We start from the raw sequence: 14869 nt of genomic DNA, 5'->3' as shown, positions 1-14869 counted from the left end.
AACATTATTGACACTGAAAAAATTTTTTTAGAAAGTAGACAAAGGTGGATCATTAGTAATGACTATTTTAATTGTGAGACCAAGGGAGTGGTTTATTTAGGATTATGCTCAGAATGTAATTCTTTCTATATGGGGAAAACGGAAAGAGTATTAAAAAGGAGGATTTATGAGCATAAATATGAAATTTCTATAAAAAAAGAAACAAATGCTTTATATAAGCATACCACAGTCTGTCCCAATGCTAAATTTTATTTTATGGTCCTAGAACAAGTTAAGAAGGATGTGAGGGGTGGGTTGTGGGAAGAGAATTTGGAATTTAGAGAGCTATGGTGGCAAATTTCCCTTGATGCCACTACCTCCCCAGGTCTTCATGAATTTATTTCTATTGTACCACTTTTAAAAATTAAACGCAGGAAAATTATAAACTTTTAATATGTAATCTATAATATAACCAGTAGATGGCAGGCTATTCTTATTTAATCATTTTTTAAGAAATTTTATATATATATATATATATATATATATATATATATATATATATATATATATATATATATACACATATATATCATTTTCATCTATTTATTTATGATGAATTTGATTTTTTTATTTGAAAGTGTTATTACAAATTTCAAGTTGAATTTTATATTGAATTCTATTAATTTATGGAAGAGTTAGATAATAAATTATGTGCATTAATGTATGTGCTTTATACTGAACATTACTATTGATTTAGCAGAGGTGCGTGCTTTTTAAAGAATTTCTGTAAATTAATTCCTTAATTCATGAACTTGTGTGATTGGTTATTTTGTATTCAATTAATGTATAAAAGGTTCAATATTTTAGTCAGAGGTTATCTGAAGAAGTCAGTGTATTAGGACGAAAACGCAGTTTTATTTAAAGGTGTTAATGTTGATGTGGTTGGCGTGACTTTTGTGGATTATTGAATAAATCACTTTTATCCAATTTTCTCCAGCAGTTTTGGCGCTTTTTTTCAGGTTTTGGTTTCTTCGTTGTGCCATTTTCCTTTGGCTTGGTTTGGTTTGATTGGAATAAACATGTTATGCTATAAGATTATGTACAGCAATTCTTTGTATTATATTGTGAGAAATGTTCATCTCGGAAAAAGGTTATGTAACACATTACAGTGTTTTTTTGAATTACTAGCATGTCTAGAATGAATGACATTACAGTAAGAAGGGGGGCTAGAACAGACCATCAAGCTACATCCATTATGAACCTTCAACAGATTTATCAAAGCATCCAAAGGGTCCTTTTCCTGACACTAGTGGACCCCAAATATCCACCACAGAATTTTCATGAACTTGGCATAAGACATAACAGCTACTGCCATCAATCCCAACTCCTCACAGAAACATGCCACCTGTGAGAGAGATTCTAATATGAACTGGTAAAAAAGAAAAAAATAATTTTCATGGGCAAAAATACCTGACAAGCCTCGCTATCTAATGAATGGCCTACAAATGTTAACAGATGAGCTGGTCAAGGTTGAAACCTTGCAAAGTTCATCATAATCTTTAAAAAAGTGCAAGACGTTAAGTGCCATCTCTCTAATGAGAATGTCTGTGGGTGCAGCTAGAAACCACAAGCCAGCCATCCAGGGAAGGATTGGTCTGGTGAGCTGCTCTCTGAACCAATCAGCTAATACTGACTTGTATTTTGTGACCATACTCAGGACTGACGAGACTGAATGGAGTGGTGTGGAACCGGTATGTGTAAAAGTTCACCTTAATATGTACCTAGTGTATTGTCTGTTACCATGTAAAACAATTTTCTGTGTATGAGAACTGCAAATTATTGTTTGGAAATTTTCTCCCAGAGTCTCCATTGAAAGAGGCTTTGGCTCAGTCAAACTACCCTTGTAAACAAATGGAAATTAAACTCCACAATTACCTGGCAATATTTAATTGCAGATAAGTATATTGAAGGCACAAAAATCAAATTCAATTTCCTTGGGACAGACAGAGAAAGCAAATAAAAACAGTACAATCTTTAGAGCACCTTGTTATTTTTTGGCACCAAAAATGTGGAACAGAGTCCTAATTAGTATCAAAGGAATTCCTGGACAGGTCTTGGCCTGAAGAGCTTCTACGCTTCCTTCTTCCCTTCCTTACCTGTACCTTTAAACATGGGCAAAACATGCAACAAAGGCAATGTGGGAGGGAGGAGCAAGAAAATAGCCTTTGGGTACAATCTTCCTGGACCACACCTCCTTGGTTATTCAGAACCACTTTAAAACATTAAAGCATTAACTACCTCCAGTAACCTCTGCACGGGGAAACAAAAAAAAACAGATCACAACTGCTATGATCAACCTAACCCACTGGAAAAGGACTGCAGCTACTTTGAAAGAACTGAGGTCCATGGCCGGGGGGGGGGGGGGGGTTGCATTGCTCAACAGAACCCTGGTGGTGCTGGAAATTATGATGAAACCAGGAGTCACACAGTCCACTCTGCAGTGGAAGGTGAAATTACACTCTTACAGCTGTATGCCTTTAGGTCTTTTTCCTTTAAAACTCTCAAATGTCCATATTTTGTAGGTACACTCAAACAGATCCCTTAAGGGGAGAATCTGTAAAAGTAGACTCGGTGGTCACAGTAAAGTGAAGCCAAAGGTGCTAACAACAATGCTGGATATAGCAGCTATATCCAAATCATTATATGACAGATGACCATAAGGCTGTCTACACTTGGACATAGAGAAGATCCTTCAGAAGTCCATCAGCAGCACCCTACACTTCACCAAACAGGTCTCTCTCAAAGGATAATGCACATATGAGACTTTAGTATGCTCAGTGACAAAATGGGAGTATCCAAATAAGTGCTTCTCAAACAGGGTCACAGCCCAGGATTCAATATCTGGGTGATGAGACTGCAGAAGCTTGAGGGGCAGGGTTCTGCTCTAAGACAAATACTGACATGGTAAAGTCTGATTTAAAGACTGTGCTCACAGGAAGTACTCCTTAAGGCACAACTATAGTTAAACGTGTTTCCCCATAACTAGTATCAAAGTTTGGGCATTGTTCTCAAGCAAATAAGGAAAGTTATCCAACAATAAATGTATTGCCCCAGAAAACTGCACTTTTTTCAATATGACACAGCCAATCATTTCTGAAGAAAGGAGCCAGCTTTAGAGGACCAGCCCTTCTCTCTTGCATGACATGGATGACTTCCCGAAAGTTAGCTTCCTTTAGAAGAAATGAAAGAGGAAAAAAAGCACCATTTACTTAATTTCACATGCTTCATTATGGAATCCAGTACAAGCTTTAAATTATTATTGGGCACTTTCTTAGAATTTTTATTTCTGAGGACTCTAAATTTTTGAAGACCAGCAGCATCTCTACAGCCTATACAAACCTGGTTTAAAGTTACTGCAAACTGAATCTTAAGAAGCTGGTAGGTATTGGTGGGGGAAATCACAATTTGGCTGAACCATGAAGGAGTCATTTCACTCAAATACTGTTCTCTGGATAGGGGACTCTAGCAATGACGAAGGTTACTCCCTATAAATAAGTGCTACCTGAATGCCAGTCAAATGAGCATGAGCAACTGACATATGATTAATAAAAACATGAAGAACTGAAGGCCTGAGCCTTGGGCATAAGTGATAAGGAAATTTGTTGGAAAAGACGAGGTTTGGAAAAACACCACCCAGCAAAGTTGGATCAATCAGTATTAGGTGTACCAAATGGTTTACTATTAAAATGTTGAAACTGAAAACAGTTTAACAAAATTACCGACTTGTTTATCCAACTTTGGTAATACTGAATTACCAAAAATGTCGGAAATGGTAACCATGGCAATAAGCATTCGAACACCGGAAGTTCCGGTGTCGAAGTCCGTGTTATCGTTAATGTTTCTGCAGGGGAGATTTCCAAGACAGCTGCACACTGATCAAAAGTTGAATGGAGCTTTCACTGTGTGAACACTGCAACTGTGGAGGAAAAAGTTAGGAAAACCTATCTAATTTGATACATTTCAGTTACAGGCAAGTAATTAATAAACTGCCTAGATGGCAGCAAAGATGAAATTTGGAGAAAGTAACAGAAAATCAACCAGAAAAGGAGAAGAGGAGACTCTAGATAAGAGACTAACAGTGGTTTGGCAAAGTGCAGTTCAAGTTTCAGCTTTGGTACAGAATGGGGTTATCAGTACTTTAGAGGAAAAAAATCAAATGCACTCAGAGGTGTTTAAAATTAGTGAAACAATGAAGGAATATACATAGTCAAACAATAAAAGGCAAGAAAAAAAAAAACAGAAGCAGCTTTAATGGATCCAGGTAACCCATGCTCAAGTCCACATATATCCCTTAAAATAATCCTATGGTATCAAATTGTATCAAGATGCATCTGGGAAGTACTGCAGGCTTAAAAAACACCTCCCCATGATCATTAGGCTAGTAATCACCTATGAACCTATTAGCTAGCTATTCAGGTGAACTAACAAAATAAAAATCAGAGGCTGAATTTAAGAAAAGGCAAGTCTTCTCAAGAACAGCTGTTTCAAAAACAAACAGCACTATAAAAGACAAAGCTCACACGGAAAACCACATATTTTTCTGCTCTACCAGAGAAACTGGAAATAACAGATTAATTTTACAAAAGTGCATGTGCATGTGTTCCACAGATGGATTTGTTAATTGAAGGAGAAATATCAAGAGCATGCTTTAAACCTGGCCACAAGAAAGCAGCCAAGACATATATTAGTAAAGATGCAATCACACCAGCAGAAACAGCTGTTCATGACAAAATTGTGGAAAAAGGGAAAGTATTAACAACTAAGGACAACACAGTGTTTGTAGAAAATCATTCACGCTATGCCAGGTAGACATAAAGCAAGTCTATCCCAGCAATAAGCGAATGAGAGTCAGGGGTTGGATTCAAGCTGCTGTATCCAGCTGCCATCAGAATATTTTTCATGGAGGGCCAAAGATACATTTGGATGCAGAACAGGCTAAAATGAAATAAGGGGTGTAAGTCAGCAAGCTGAAAGTGACAGCTTCTCATTCTTCTGACAAGAACAAAGCCCATATTAAGACTTAGGAATTTTCCTTTGGAACAATGGAAAAGGTTTCACTGACTGAATCACAAAAAAAAAAAAAAAAAAAACACAAGAGCTGACTAGAACCAGGGGAACTCTGAATTTGAACCTATGTTGCGAGATGAAGATGATCAGGAAGACCAGACATATTGATAAATTAGTGAATAAACAGAAGACTGTAAAGCCTCAGTCCTGCTACATATAGGATTAGATATCTGAAACGTCACTTTGAAAGAAGTGACTGAAATGCACCAGAATTTTGTTAACTGCATTAAATGTATGAGTTAAATGTGAAGCACATACTCTCATTACGGCATTAATGTACTGCAGTATCTAAACATTTCTTGTTCTTAATATTTGTTTAAACATTTCATAACATTTAGCATATTACATTTCACCCTTTACAAACCTAATTTGCAATCAGGGCTATTTTAAATGGGGGGGGGGGTACTTTTTCTTAGTTGTAATGTAGTCCTGCTTTATACTTTAACAAGGTAAGAAAAGCTGGAAAGAAGCAAGTTAAATTTAATACAATGTTGTTATCTTGGGCTGCTGGGGTGGGGGGATGTAAAAGCATATGGACTACATTATATGTAGAATTATAACAGTCTCACTTTTTACAGGGATGGATCACTGGATTAATCTTCTTGGTTTAAACTGTATGTAAGGCTCTTTTAAAGCAAATCTGTTTGAAAAATATGATACAAATTGTGTAAAGCATGAAAACGGTAGTCTTCTTGTATTTGCAAATTCATTAGCTATTTTTCCATTAGCAAATGCATTCACTTTGAGACGAGAAGTGTACAGGTACAAGCAATTAACCATGAGAAGTCTGAACAGTGCGTTATAGGAGAAATTTACAAAATTCTTTCATGCATGTGCAGCTACTGGCCATCTTATTTTTTTAATCTTTTCTCATTACCAACTACTTTTACTTACAGACTATGTCTGTAGGTGCACTCAATCAATTATGAGACCTATGAACCATCTACGCTGAGAGAAATGTATGAAATATGGTACAATTAACATCTAAAAGGAGATTTGCAAGCAGTTCAGTGAACACTAAATGAAGTCTGATGTGGGAAGTGAACAAGTTGTACAACTAGATGCCTTTCAAGCAGCCTTAACACGTCCATGCATTTAACATAACAGTGCACAATTTAGTTTATTCATGCAAAAGTAAGCCTGTGCACTTTTTCTTCGGGCTACAAATCAATGTTTCCTGAAAGCATGCAAGATAAAAGTTGAAAATATATATTCAAACAAGCTGTCATGTGGAACAGGTGGGAATAACAGCTTTCTGTCATAATGGTTACTCTGACCATATTATTGTGCAATGTAAACAACCTCACAGGTTTAGACAAAAAGCAAAGAGTACTGAATTATGTTAAGAAATGTACTGTCAAAGCAGCAATCTTGCAGGGAACATATCAGAATAGAAATGAGTGTGTGAATTCAACAAAGATTTCAGGGTGAACATTTAGCAGAATATGAGGGACAAAAAAGGCAAGTAGTAATTCATCCCTGGTTTGGCACCTATGTCTCTGATGCAACAAACAGGTACCCTGTAATAGTCATCTCCCAGGCCCATGCTTACACTTATCAAGGGTATCAGAACTTGTCAGAGATTTGGGACGCATGGCTAGGCTTAAAAAGGCCCTTGTGGTCATTAGCCTAAAAAATACCTATGAACCTATAATACTGGAAAAGTGGCTCTAACAGTGACATAAGAAGGAGGAGACAAAAATGGTAGACTTTTCGTACTAAGGGGTTATCAGGGTAGGAATATTATGCTTGCATGTATTTACAGTATATTAAAAACGGTCGTTATGGATGTTGAGGCTTTTAGGAGAAATAGCTTTCAGCAGGGAATATTTATGGGTGGAGAATGGAACTTGATTTGCAACAATCAGGATGTAACAGGGGGACCTTGACAGAAAAAAATAACAAAAGAGGGTAGATTTCTGAAGAAAAATGAGAATATTTGGTAAGGAAGATATGAATTCAATAGCGAGAACTAAGAATTTACATACAATTCCCCAAGGCATAATAATTAGGCTAGACTGGATAGAAAGTATATCTCATAGGAACACGGGCATTTAATTGAAATCTTTGACACACATCCAATAATTATTTTAGATTAAGCACCAAAGGAAACTAAAATACAATGCAGACTAATGAACAAAAATAATGAGACACTGGAACATTTCTAGTGATCTATTAAGAGAGGAATTTAAAGAATGGGTAGTGGAATGACTCAAGACCTATTAGGGAAGATAGAGACATCTGCGCAAGGAATAGCTATGTAATGGTATAATATGAAAATGGAGTTTAAAACAGGGTAGAAATAAAACAGGAAAAAGATATGGAAAGAGATAACAGGAATTTAGAGGAGACAATAAAGGTTAAAGTATTGCAGAATAAGGAAAATCTCACAAAACAAGAGGAGAAACTGCAAAGTGCTAAAGGGAAAATGAGATAGTATTTGGGTAATATGCACGACTTTAGAAAGGCTGCTGTTAAACAACTGTTTGATAACTCCACAGCACAAACACTTTTAGCACAACAAATTAAGCAACAGAAAGTAGGAACGGTTGTTGGCAAACAGACAGACAACCAATGACAAGAAAGATAACCAGAGATGCTACTATACAAGTATTAAGAGAACTTTCAGAAAATGTATGAAGCACCCGGGCTGAGCCTGAAATGGTCAGTATATTGATTAATGCACTACCACAGTAAAAAAAAAATAAATAAAATAAAAACAAAAGGAAATCTGTATAAAGAAGAGGAACATGGAAGTGAAGTATGGCACACATGGAAATATTCACAGGTGACTTTATGCAAAGGTTGCAGGAAAAAGATCACAATAAAAAAACTAAAATGGGAAAACATGAGATAAAAACAGTGAACAATCAAAAGGGAAGTCTCCATGAACAGATGGAATTTCTATGGAAGCTTGGAATTTGGGAGTGAAGAAAGTGATGCATAAGAATTTGTCAAACAATAATTTTTAAAAAGGGGGTGAAGGTGGGGAAAAAAGTACCAGCATGTTAGAATAAAGCTTTTGTGGGTGTATTACTCAAAAAGGGTACAGACATTTCAAACCCAGCTCCATATAGACCAATTTTAAATTTAAACCACGACTGCAAAGTGTTTACATCGGTACTAGCGAAGAGAATGGCAAAGGCATTGCCAGACGTGGTTCAGTGAGATCCAGAGGGAAGCATGGTACAAGAGAATGCCACTACGTTCAGCGGGGCTTGATGCAGGGGAATCATTAGAGTCAACTAGGGTATTATGAGCAGGACAATAGTAACATTTGCATTACCTGATAAAACAACAGAATTAATTAGGAAAATATATGAAGGGACTGAGGCAAAAACTAAGGCCAGAGATTTTCCCTCTGACGATCTGTGTTTGAACACAGGAGACAGACAGGGGTGTCTTCTTTCCCCTTTATTTGCTTTATATTTGGAGCCAATGGGAAAGAAAACGACAGACTCAAATTCAAAGATTTAAATGATAATATGGAAAATCTGGAATACAAAATCACTGACAAACGTTATAGCCTGGGTCCCAAGGAAAATAACTCTGGCAATTTGTAAAAAGATATAATTTATTTTTATATACTCTTAAAACATACAAAAATAAAATTTAAATAAAATCATTTATAATAGTGCTGCAGGTTAATATGGAAAATCTGAAAACTTGGGTTTTATTTGCAGATGATATTTTGCACTTGAAAATCCAGAGAAAGACATTTTCATAATGTGGAACACTTTGAAGCCGTTCCACGTCTCTTGAGGTTATAAAATTAATGAACACAAAACAATGGCTACAGCAGTGAACTATGAACCCACACAAGAAGTGGTTCAGCAATATCAATATTTATTGGAATCCAAGATGAAGTACTTTGGTATACGGATTAAAAATTACTTTAATATGACAGCTAAGGATATATGGGAAAGACTAAAAAACGATAATACAAAAACCGAGAAAAGAAGTTCTTTATTATGGATATGGATAGTAAGAGACCAGCAGTGAAAATGTTTTATAGTCCCTTAACTTTTACATACAGCTCAGGTAAATCTCAATCAACCAGAGATTCTGTGGATGATAAAGGGTTGAAGGAATTTATTTGAAAGAGGAAAGGGCAAGAGTTATGTGGAACAAATTTATCCTCCCCATAGAACAAGGTAGATTAGGATTACTTAGAAGAATGCTGTTTAGGTTCATATGCACAAACAAAACTGGAACAAGATGATAATGAAATGGGAAAGTTTGAGAAATAAGGAGAGAAGGATTTGGGCTATAGGGCCTCACTACCAATAATATATTAATAAAATAAAAAAGTATTTTAAGAACTAAACCTACATGGGAAAGGATAAAGGAGATTTTGCCAATAGGAATGACTAGAAGTAGAACAGAAAATAGGCAAAGTGGCTACAATTTACTGGAGAAAAATGGCAAAGGGCAAAGATACAGGAAGTAAACAACTAGAGAGGGAGAGAGGCCAAGGAGAAGCTTGTAATCTGAAACATCTCTACTTCACTGTCAGCCTCTGAATGGGCATAAACTGACTGATATAATTCAAGATAATCAAGCCAACTGCTGATGAAGTAGTACCTTTACAGAACTGACACCATCATGTCCCCTGCAAGATGTATTCCACATAAACTACATGAAATAAGTCAGAGTTTTGAAGATTCACTTTGTTAAATGTTGTCTGTTCAATTCTTCTCAACTCTAGTCTGAAATTCTGAAATCTTCAAGTAATGCTCTGCATTTCTACCTTCACAAAGGTCTTGGCATATATCCTATATAAAGAATACTCCTGCTCTGCAAACTTTTTTGTGGAGTTGGGGCTGAAAGACGGCACACTGTAAATTAACAGTATTATCAATGATTTCCACACTTATTCAGTTCTCATTTTGGAAGCATACTATGCGGAGTGTGCACATGTCACCTATATCCGATAGGGTTTTCTTTGGGTCTCTTCTTTACTCTCACATCCCAAAGACACATTAATAGATATAACTGATGATCCTTCAAACTGCCCAACTATGTATGTGTGTATTTAACTTGAGAAATCTGCTGTGCCATCCACAATTGTCTGAAAGCCTTAAGCCCCTGCCTGTAGGAACCTCGGGCTGCTCAGAAACCCTGAAATGCACAATGTGGGCACTAGAACATTACAACATAACTTGGAAATTGACATAACATATCACAAAGCACATGGCCAAGTCAAAGCTCAGTGTTCGCAGTGCACCTTCTACTGTCTGATGCAACAGTTTACATTTCTAATCACCAGTAAGAATATCAATAACTAGTTTTGCACTTTAGTCCTGCTATTTTTGTCTACTGTTAATCCATGCAGTCTCCTTACCTTGTCAAATCAGTAGAATAGCTGTACTGTTGCCACTTTCACAATCTTCTTCACTTCTCCTTCAGATATAAAATGAAGGTACACACTCAAATTGGCCACAATGGTTGCTGTTGAGTCAGCAGAGAATTACCTAAAAAGGAAAAAGGCTATTTTAGCATCTGACACACTATGTTACTTCCATTTTCAATATACAAAGAAAAAAAACTTAAAATACTTCTTAGAAGGTATTTATGCACAAAAGTTTGAAGTGATTAATATGCCACTGATGTGCTTACTGCAAGTTAGCAAATTAGGTATGCAAGAATTTAGGCTTTTGGAGTGGATAGAAAAGTTCTTTGTTTCTTGCATCATGAGCAACTTGAATTTTAAACTATTAATGGCATGTCCCCATGGATACTAACAATGCCTACTAAAACTATAGCTGTTGCATAATTCTCAGAACTAAGGATTTATGAAGTACGTGACTAGAATGAAAACATAATTAAATGTAATGACTTGTTCAAATTCTACTAACTTTTTTCCAAGTTAATTCTTATAGTTGTAGGTCGTAAGCAGAACAAACACATATACAAGCCTAAGACTTGAATAGTTGTGCAATCACACCCCAGACTAGTAACAATTAAGCTAAAAATAATTTCATGATGGCTACTAAAAAGCAACTATATAAACAATGTCAAAAATTAACTTAATTGCTGTAGAGACAGGTGCAGGTACTATAAACAGGTAATGCCTCAATTCACTTATACTAGACTATTACGGAACATGCTGTCCCCTTAAAGTGATTTACTGACGTTTGGAAGCTTACCTTTGCACCACAACATGTGGAGCATAAACTGCCAGACTATAATTTCTCCCATTCAGAAACACTTTTGACATTTTTTCATTTAAAAAACCATTTAAAATGCACATTTTCCATACACTGATGTCACTGAGGTAAAACATGAAATTTTTAATTTTAGTGATGTCGGCCTATGAAAAACATGAGTTGAATCCATAGACTTTAATGGGTGCACAACTGCTCATATGCAAGATGCCCCATTAAATTATATGGGCACAATGCACATTACCCCAGGGAGTAGGAAAAACTAAATTAGGGCAGTTACTAGAGCTTTACATTAAAAGAAATCACAAAAACCTAAGAAAGGACAAGTGCAAAAATACACTTGACTCATCAAATTCCACAATGAATAGAAAAATGTCAGCAAATCACTTTAAAAACATTAAAATACTGCAGTACAATACCAAATTGAAATACCAAGGCCCACATTCTGAGAACCTTCAGGCAACTCTTGTTCAGTAAACTGTAATGCATCTGCAACACACTGTGTAAAATATATGTGCATAGTTCAGAGTCCACAGAGATGGGGTGGCAGACATGAGCACAAACCTCCCAAACTTGGATAAAAGCTGGGACTAACTGGCTAGGGGATGGACAGTCAGGTTTCTGCAAAGCATAAACCCTACAAGGGGCTTCCACTGATACAGCAACATCCAGGTTGGAAGTCTCTGCACACTTCAAAGGCTGAATATCTGGCCTATCGTCTCTGGTACACAAACTAATGTTTCTGGGTACTCCAATGCTATCCTTGTAGAATCTTGCAATATTTCCAAAAGGGGAGCAACCATCCAGGAGGACTATGGAAGAGATGGAATGCCTTCTGGAACTCTACTTCATGGAGATCTGCTCAGTGGGCCACACCTGCAATGATGGACAAGTTGTAAAAATTCTCCAAAATTAGGATCCTTGGGGAGAGGAGATGGCCCCTTCATCATCCCGGAGATCCTCGGACAATAAATGTAGCACTGTTTCCAAATGTTTGAACTTGCTGGTACACAATATGCCTCTTGGGGCAAGATACAGTTCATATAGTCTCTTTGTAGATGGGGGCTGGGAGTGAACAATTCAATAAGGAGGAAAAAGTAGGTGGAGGGTGTGTGTGTGTAAGGAAATGGGCATGGTGAGAGAAGAAAAGGCATGAAGTGGTGGTCCCAGAAATAGGATCATACAGGTAGACAACATGGACAGCTCCGTTTTTAAACTCAAAGTGAAAAGTATGATGCCAGAGGGGCAGGCACTGAGAAAAACAGGACTGGAAATGTCAAAGCCTAAAAATTTGGTGCTGAAAAACAACATTTAAAGATGTGACTTTGGAAGGGATGCTGTGGACAGCATCCTACTGATTTCCACCAGAAAAAAAAAGAAGTACAGTTGTGTACACTTACCATAAATGTAGATGCTCAAGCGTATTCACTGTTGCAGTCATCGCACTTGGGTTATCTGCCTACAGGTAGCCCTCAGTCAGCCCGAATACCAGAGACTTAGTATTTCTGCATTGGTTGCTGTTGCTTCAGGACGGACGTCAGGTCGTCAGGGGTATAAAAACAGGCAGCCAACACCATTACACCTGTTTTTCTTGCCCCAAATGTCAGAAGCCCCCCAAATAGGGAGCTACGCTATGGTGGGGAAACCACCAGTAAAAAGTAAATACCAATAGCCCTGTAAGGGGTGAGTAATGGAGAGAGAGAGAGAGAGACAAGGGGGCTGGAGGGTAGGAAACCAGGACTGCAACAGTGAATACACTCGAACATGTGCATTTACGGTAAGTGTACACAACTGTTCTATGTTCTTTGTGTTTCACTGTTGCAGTCATCACACTTGGGTTGATTCCCAAAGCTGAAGAAAGGGTGGAGGCAGTCAAGAAGAGTTGGGGCTGGCTAGTATGCCCTGCAGGACTGCTGTTGCAAAACTCGCCCTGGATTTGGAAAAGATAGGCAGGTGGTAATGCTTGGTGAAGGTGTGTACAGAACTCCAGGTAGCAGCTTCCAGAATGCCCCTGGTAGGGATTCCCCTGAGGAATGCTGTAGAGGTAGAAGTTGCCCTAGTGAAATGCGTTCTGACCCCCTGAGGGGTTCGTTTCCCATGGTGTTTGTAGCAGAAATAGATGCAGTGTGCTATCCATTTATCAACTGTTTGTTTTGAAATGGGCTTGCCCTCTGCCCATGGTGCAAATATGACTAGTAACTGGTCAGATTTCCTGAAAGGCTTAGTCCTATCAAGGTTGGATCTGAGCTGTCTGTGCACATCCAAGGAGGGCAGGATCCTTTCCCCTTTATTTTGAGGATTAGGGAAGAAGGTTGGCAAATGGATAGATTGGTTGATAGCCACACTGGACACCACTTTAAGCATAAAGGAAGGGTTAGTCCTGAGAGAGGCCATGTCAGCATGAAAAATAATGAAGGGTTCCACAGTCATAAGTGCTTGTAGCTCAGACACTCTTCTAGCTGAAGTGATGGCCAGAAGCAAGGCTGTTTTCCAAGAGAGGAATTTTAACTCTGCTGAAGCTGCGGGCTCGGGGGGGTAGTGTGAGCTTTTCCAGTACAAAGTTAAGGTCCCAAGCAGTGGTGGGTGCTCTCCTTGGCGGCCTTGTTTGCCCCTCTCAGGAACTGTTTGACGAGAGGGTGAGAGAAGAGAAGTGGCTCAGTGCTGTAATGAGCCAAAATGGCAGAGGCATGGATCTTAATGGAGGAGAATGATAGGCTTTTGTGGAATAGATCTGCTAGGTAATCCAAGATTAGAGGTAGGGAGGGCAGAGCTGTGTCCTGTCCTTAGATTGACTCCAGGAACAATACCTTTTCCACTTATCAGCATAGGATTTCCTTGTACTGGGTCTTCTGGCTTCAAGAATGACATCCATTACCTGCTTGATTAGACTGGTCACTGGGGGAGAATTCAAGGAATAAGCCAGGCTGCAAAATTCAGGGTTTGCTGTTGCAGATGCAAGATCTGTCCCTTCTGCTGAGTGAGGAGGGCTGAGATCTGGGGTAGGTCTCAGGCTGGTACCAGAGATAGGTTGCGCAGGTGTGGTTACCAGTGCTGGCGTGGCCAGTCTGGGGCAATCAGGATTGCCCTTGGTATGTCCTGTCTTACCTTGAGTAATATTCTTGTGAGAAGAGGCAGAGGGGGAAATGCATAGATTGAGTGGTTTACCCCCTGGAAGGATACGGCATCCACTTTCCAGGCCCTGCTGTGAGGTGTCCTGGTGCAGAATTTGCTGAGTTGGTGATTGTAGGGGGAGGGCAAAAAGGTCCACCTCGGGGTCCCCCATTTCTGGGTTAGAACGCTGAAGGTGCTGGGGTCTAATTGCCACTCATGTGGGTCTAGGAGACTTCTGCTTAAGTCATCTGCCAGAGAGTTTTGTTTGCCTGGCAGAAATTGAGCTTGCAGATGAATATGCATGTCCAAGGCCATGTTCCACAGGGCCATGGCTAGCCTGCAGTGTGGGTAAGAGTGGGTTCCCCCCTGCTTGTTGATGTACCACATGACTGTGGAGTTGTCCATTTTTATTAGCAGGGGCCCTGGTGAGAGTAGGGATCTGAAAGCTGTCAGAGCGTGCTGAACAGCTAGCACCTCTTTTTAGT

At 38.5% G+C, this 14869-nt stretch overlaps 1 protein-coding gene across 1 annotated transcript in view; it reads right to left on the bottom strand.

Annotated features, from left to right (window-relative positions):
• LOC122792892 (MOB kinase activator 3B) overlaps positions 1 to 14869 on the bottom strand; it is a 714758-nt gene that overhangs the window by 116331 nt on the left and 583558 nt on the right. The window contains exon 3 of the mRNA XM_044060451.1: positions 10451 to 10580. The gene's annotated coding sequence lies outside the window, so the exon portion shown is untranslated. The remainder of the gene's footprint in view (positions 1 to 10450; positions 10581 to 14869) is intronic.

This window comes from Protopterus annectens, chromosome 2.part0 (assembly GCF_019279795.1).
Source record: "Protopterus annectens isolate FY-2018-M chromosome 2.part0, PAN1.0, whole genome shotgun sequence".
In the NCBI taxonomy this organism is placed as follows: Eukaryota; Metazoa; Chordata; order Ceratodontiformes; family Protopteridae; genus Protopterus; species Protopterus annectens.
This window is presented reverse-complemented; position numbering and strand designations above follow the sequence as displayed.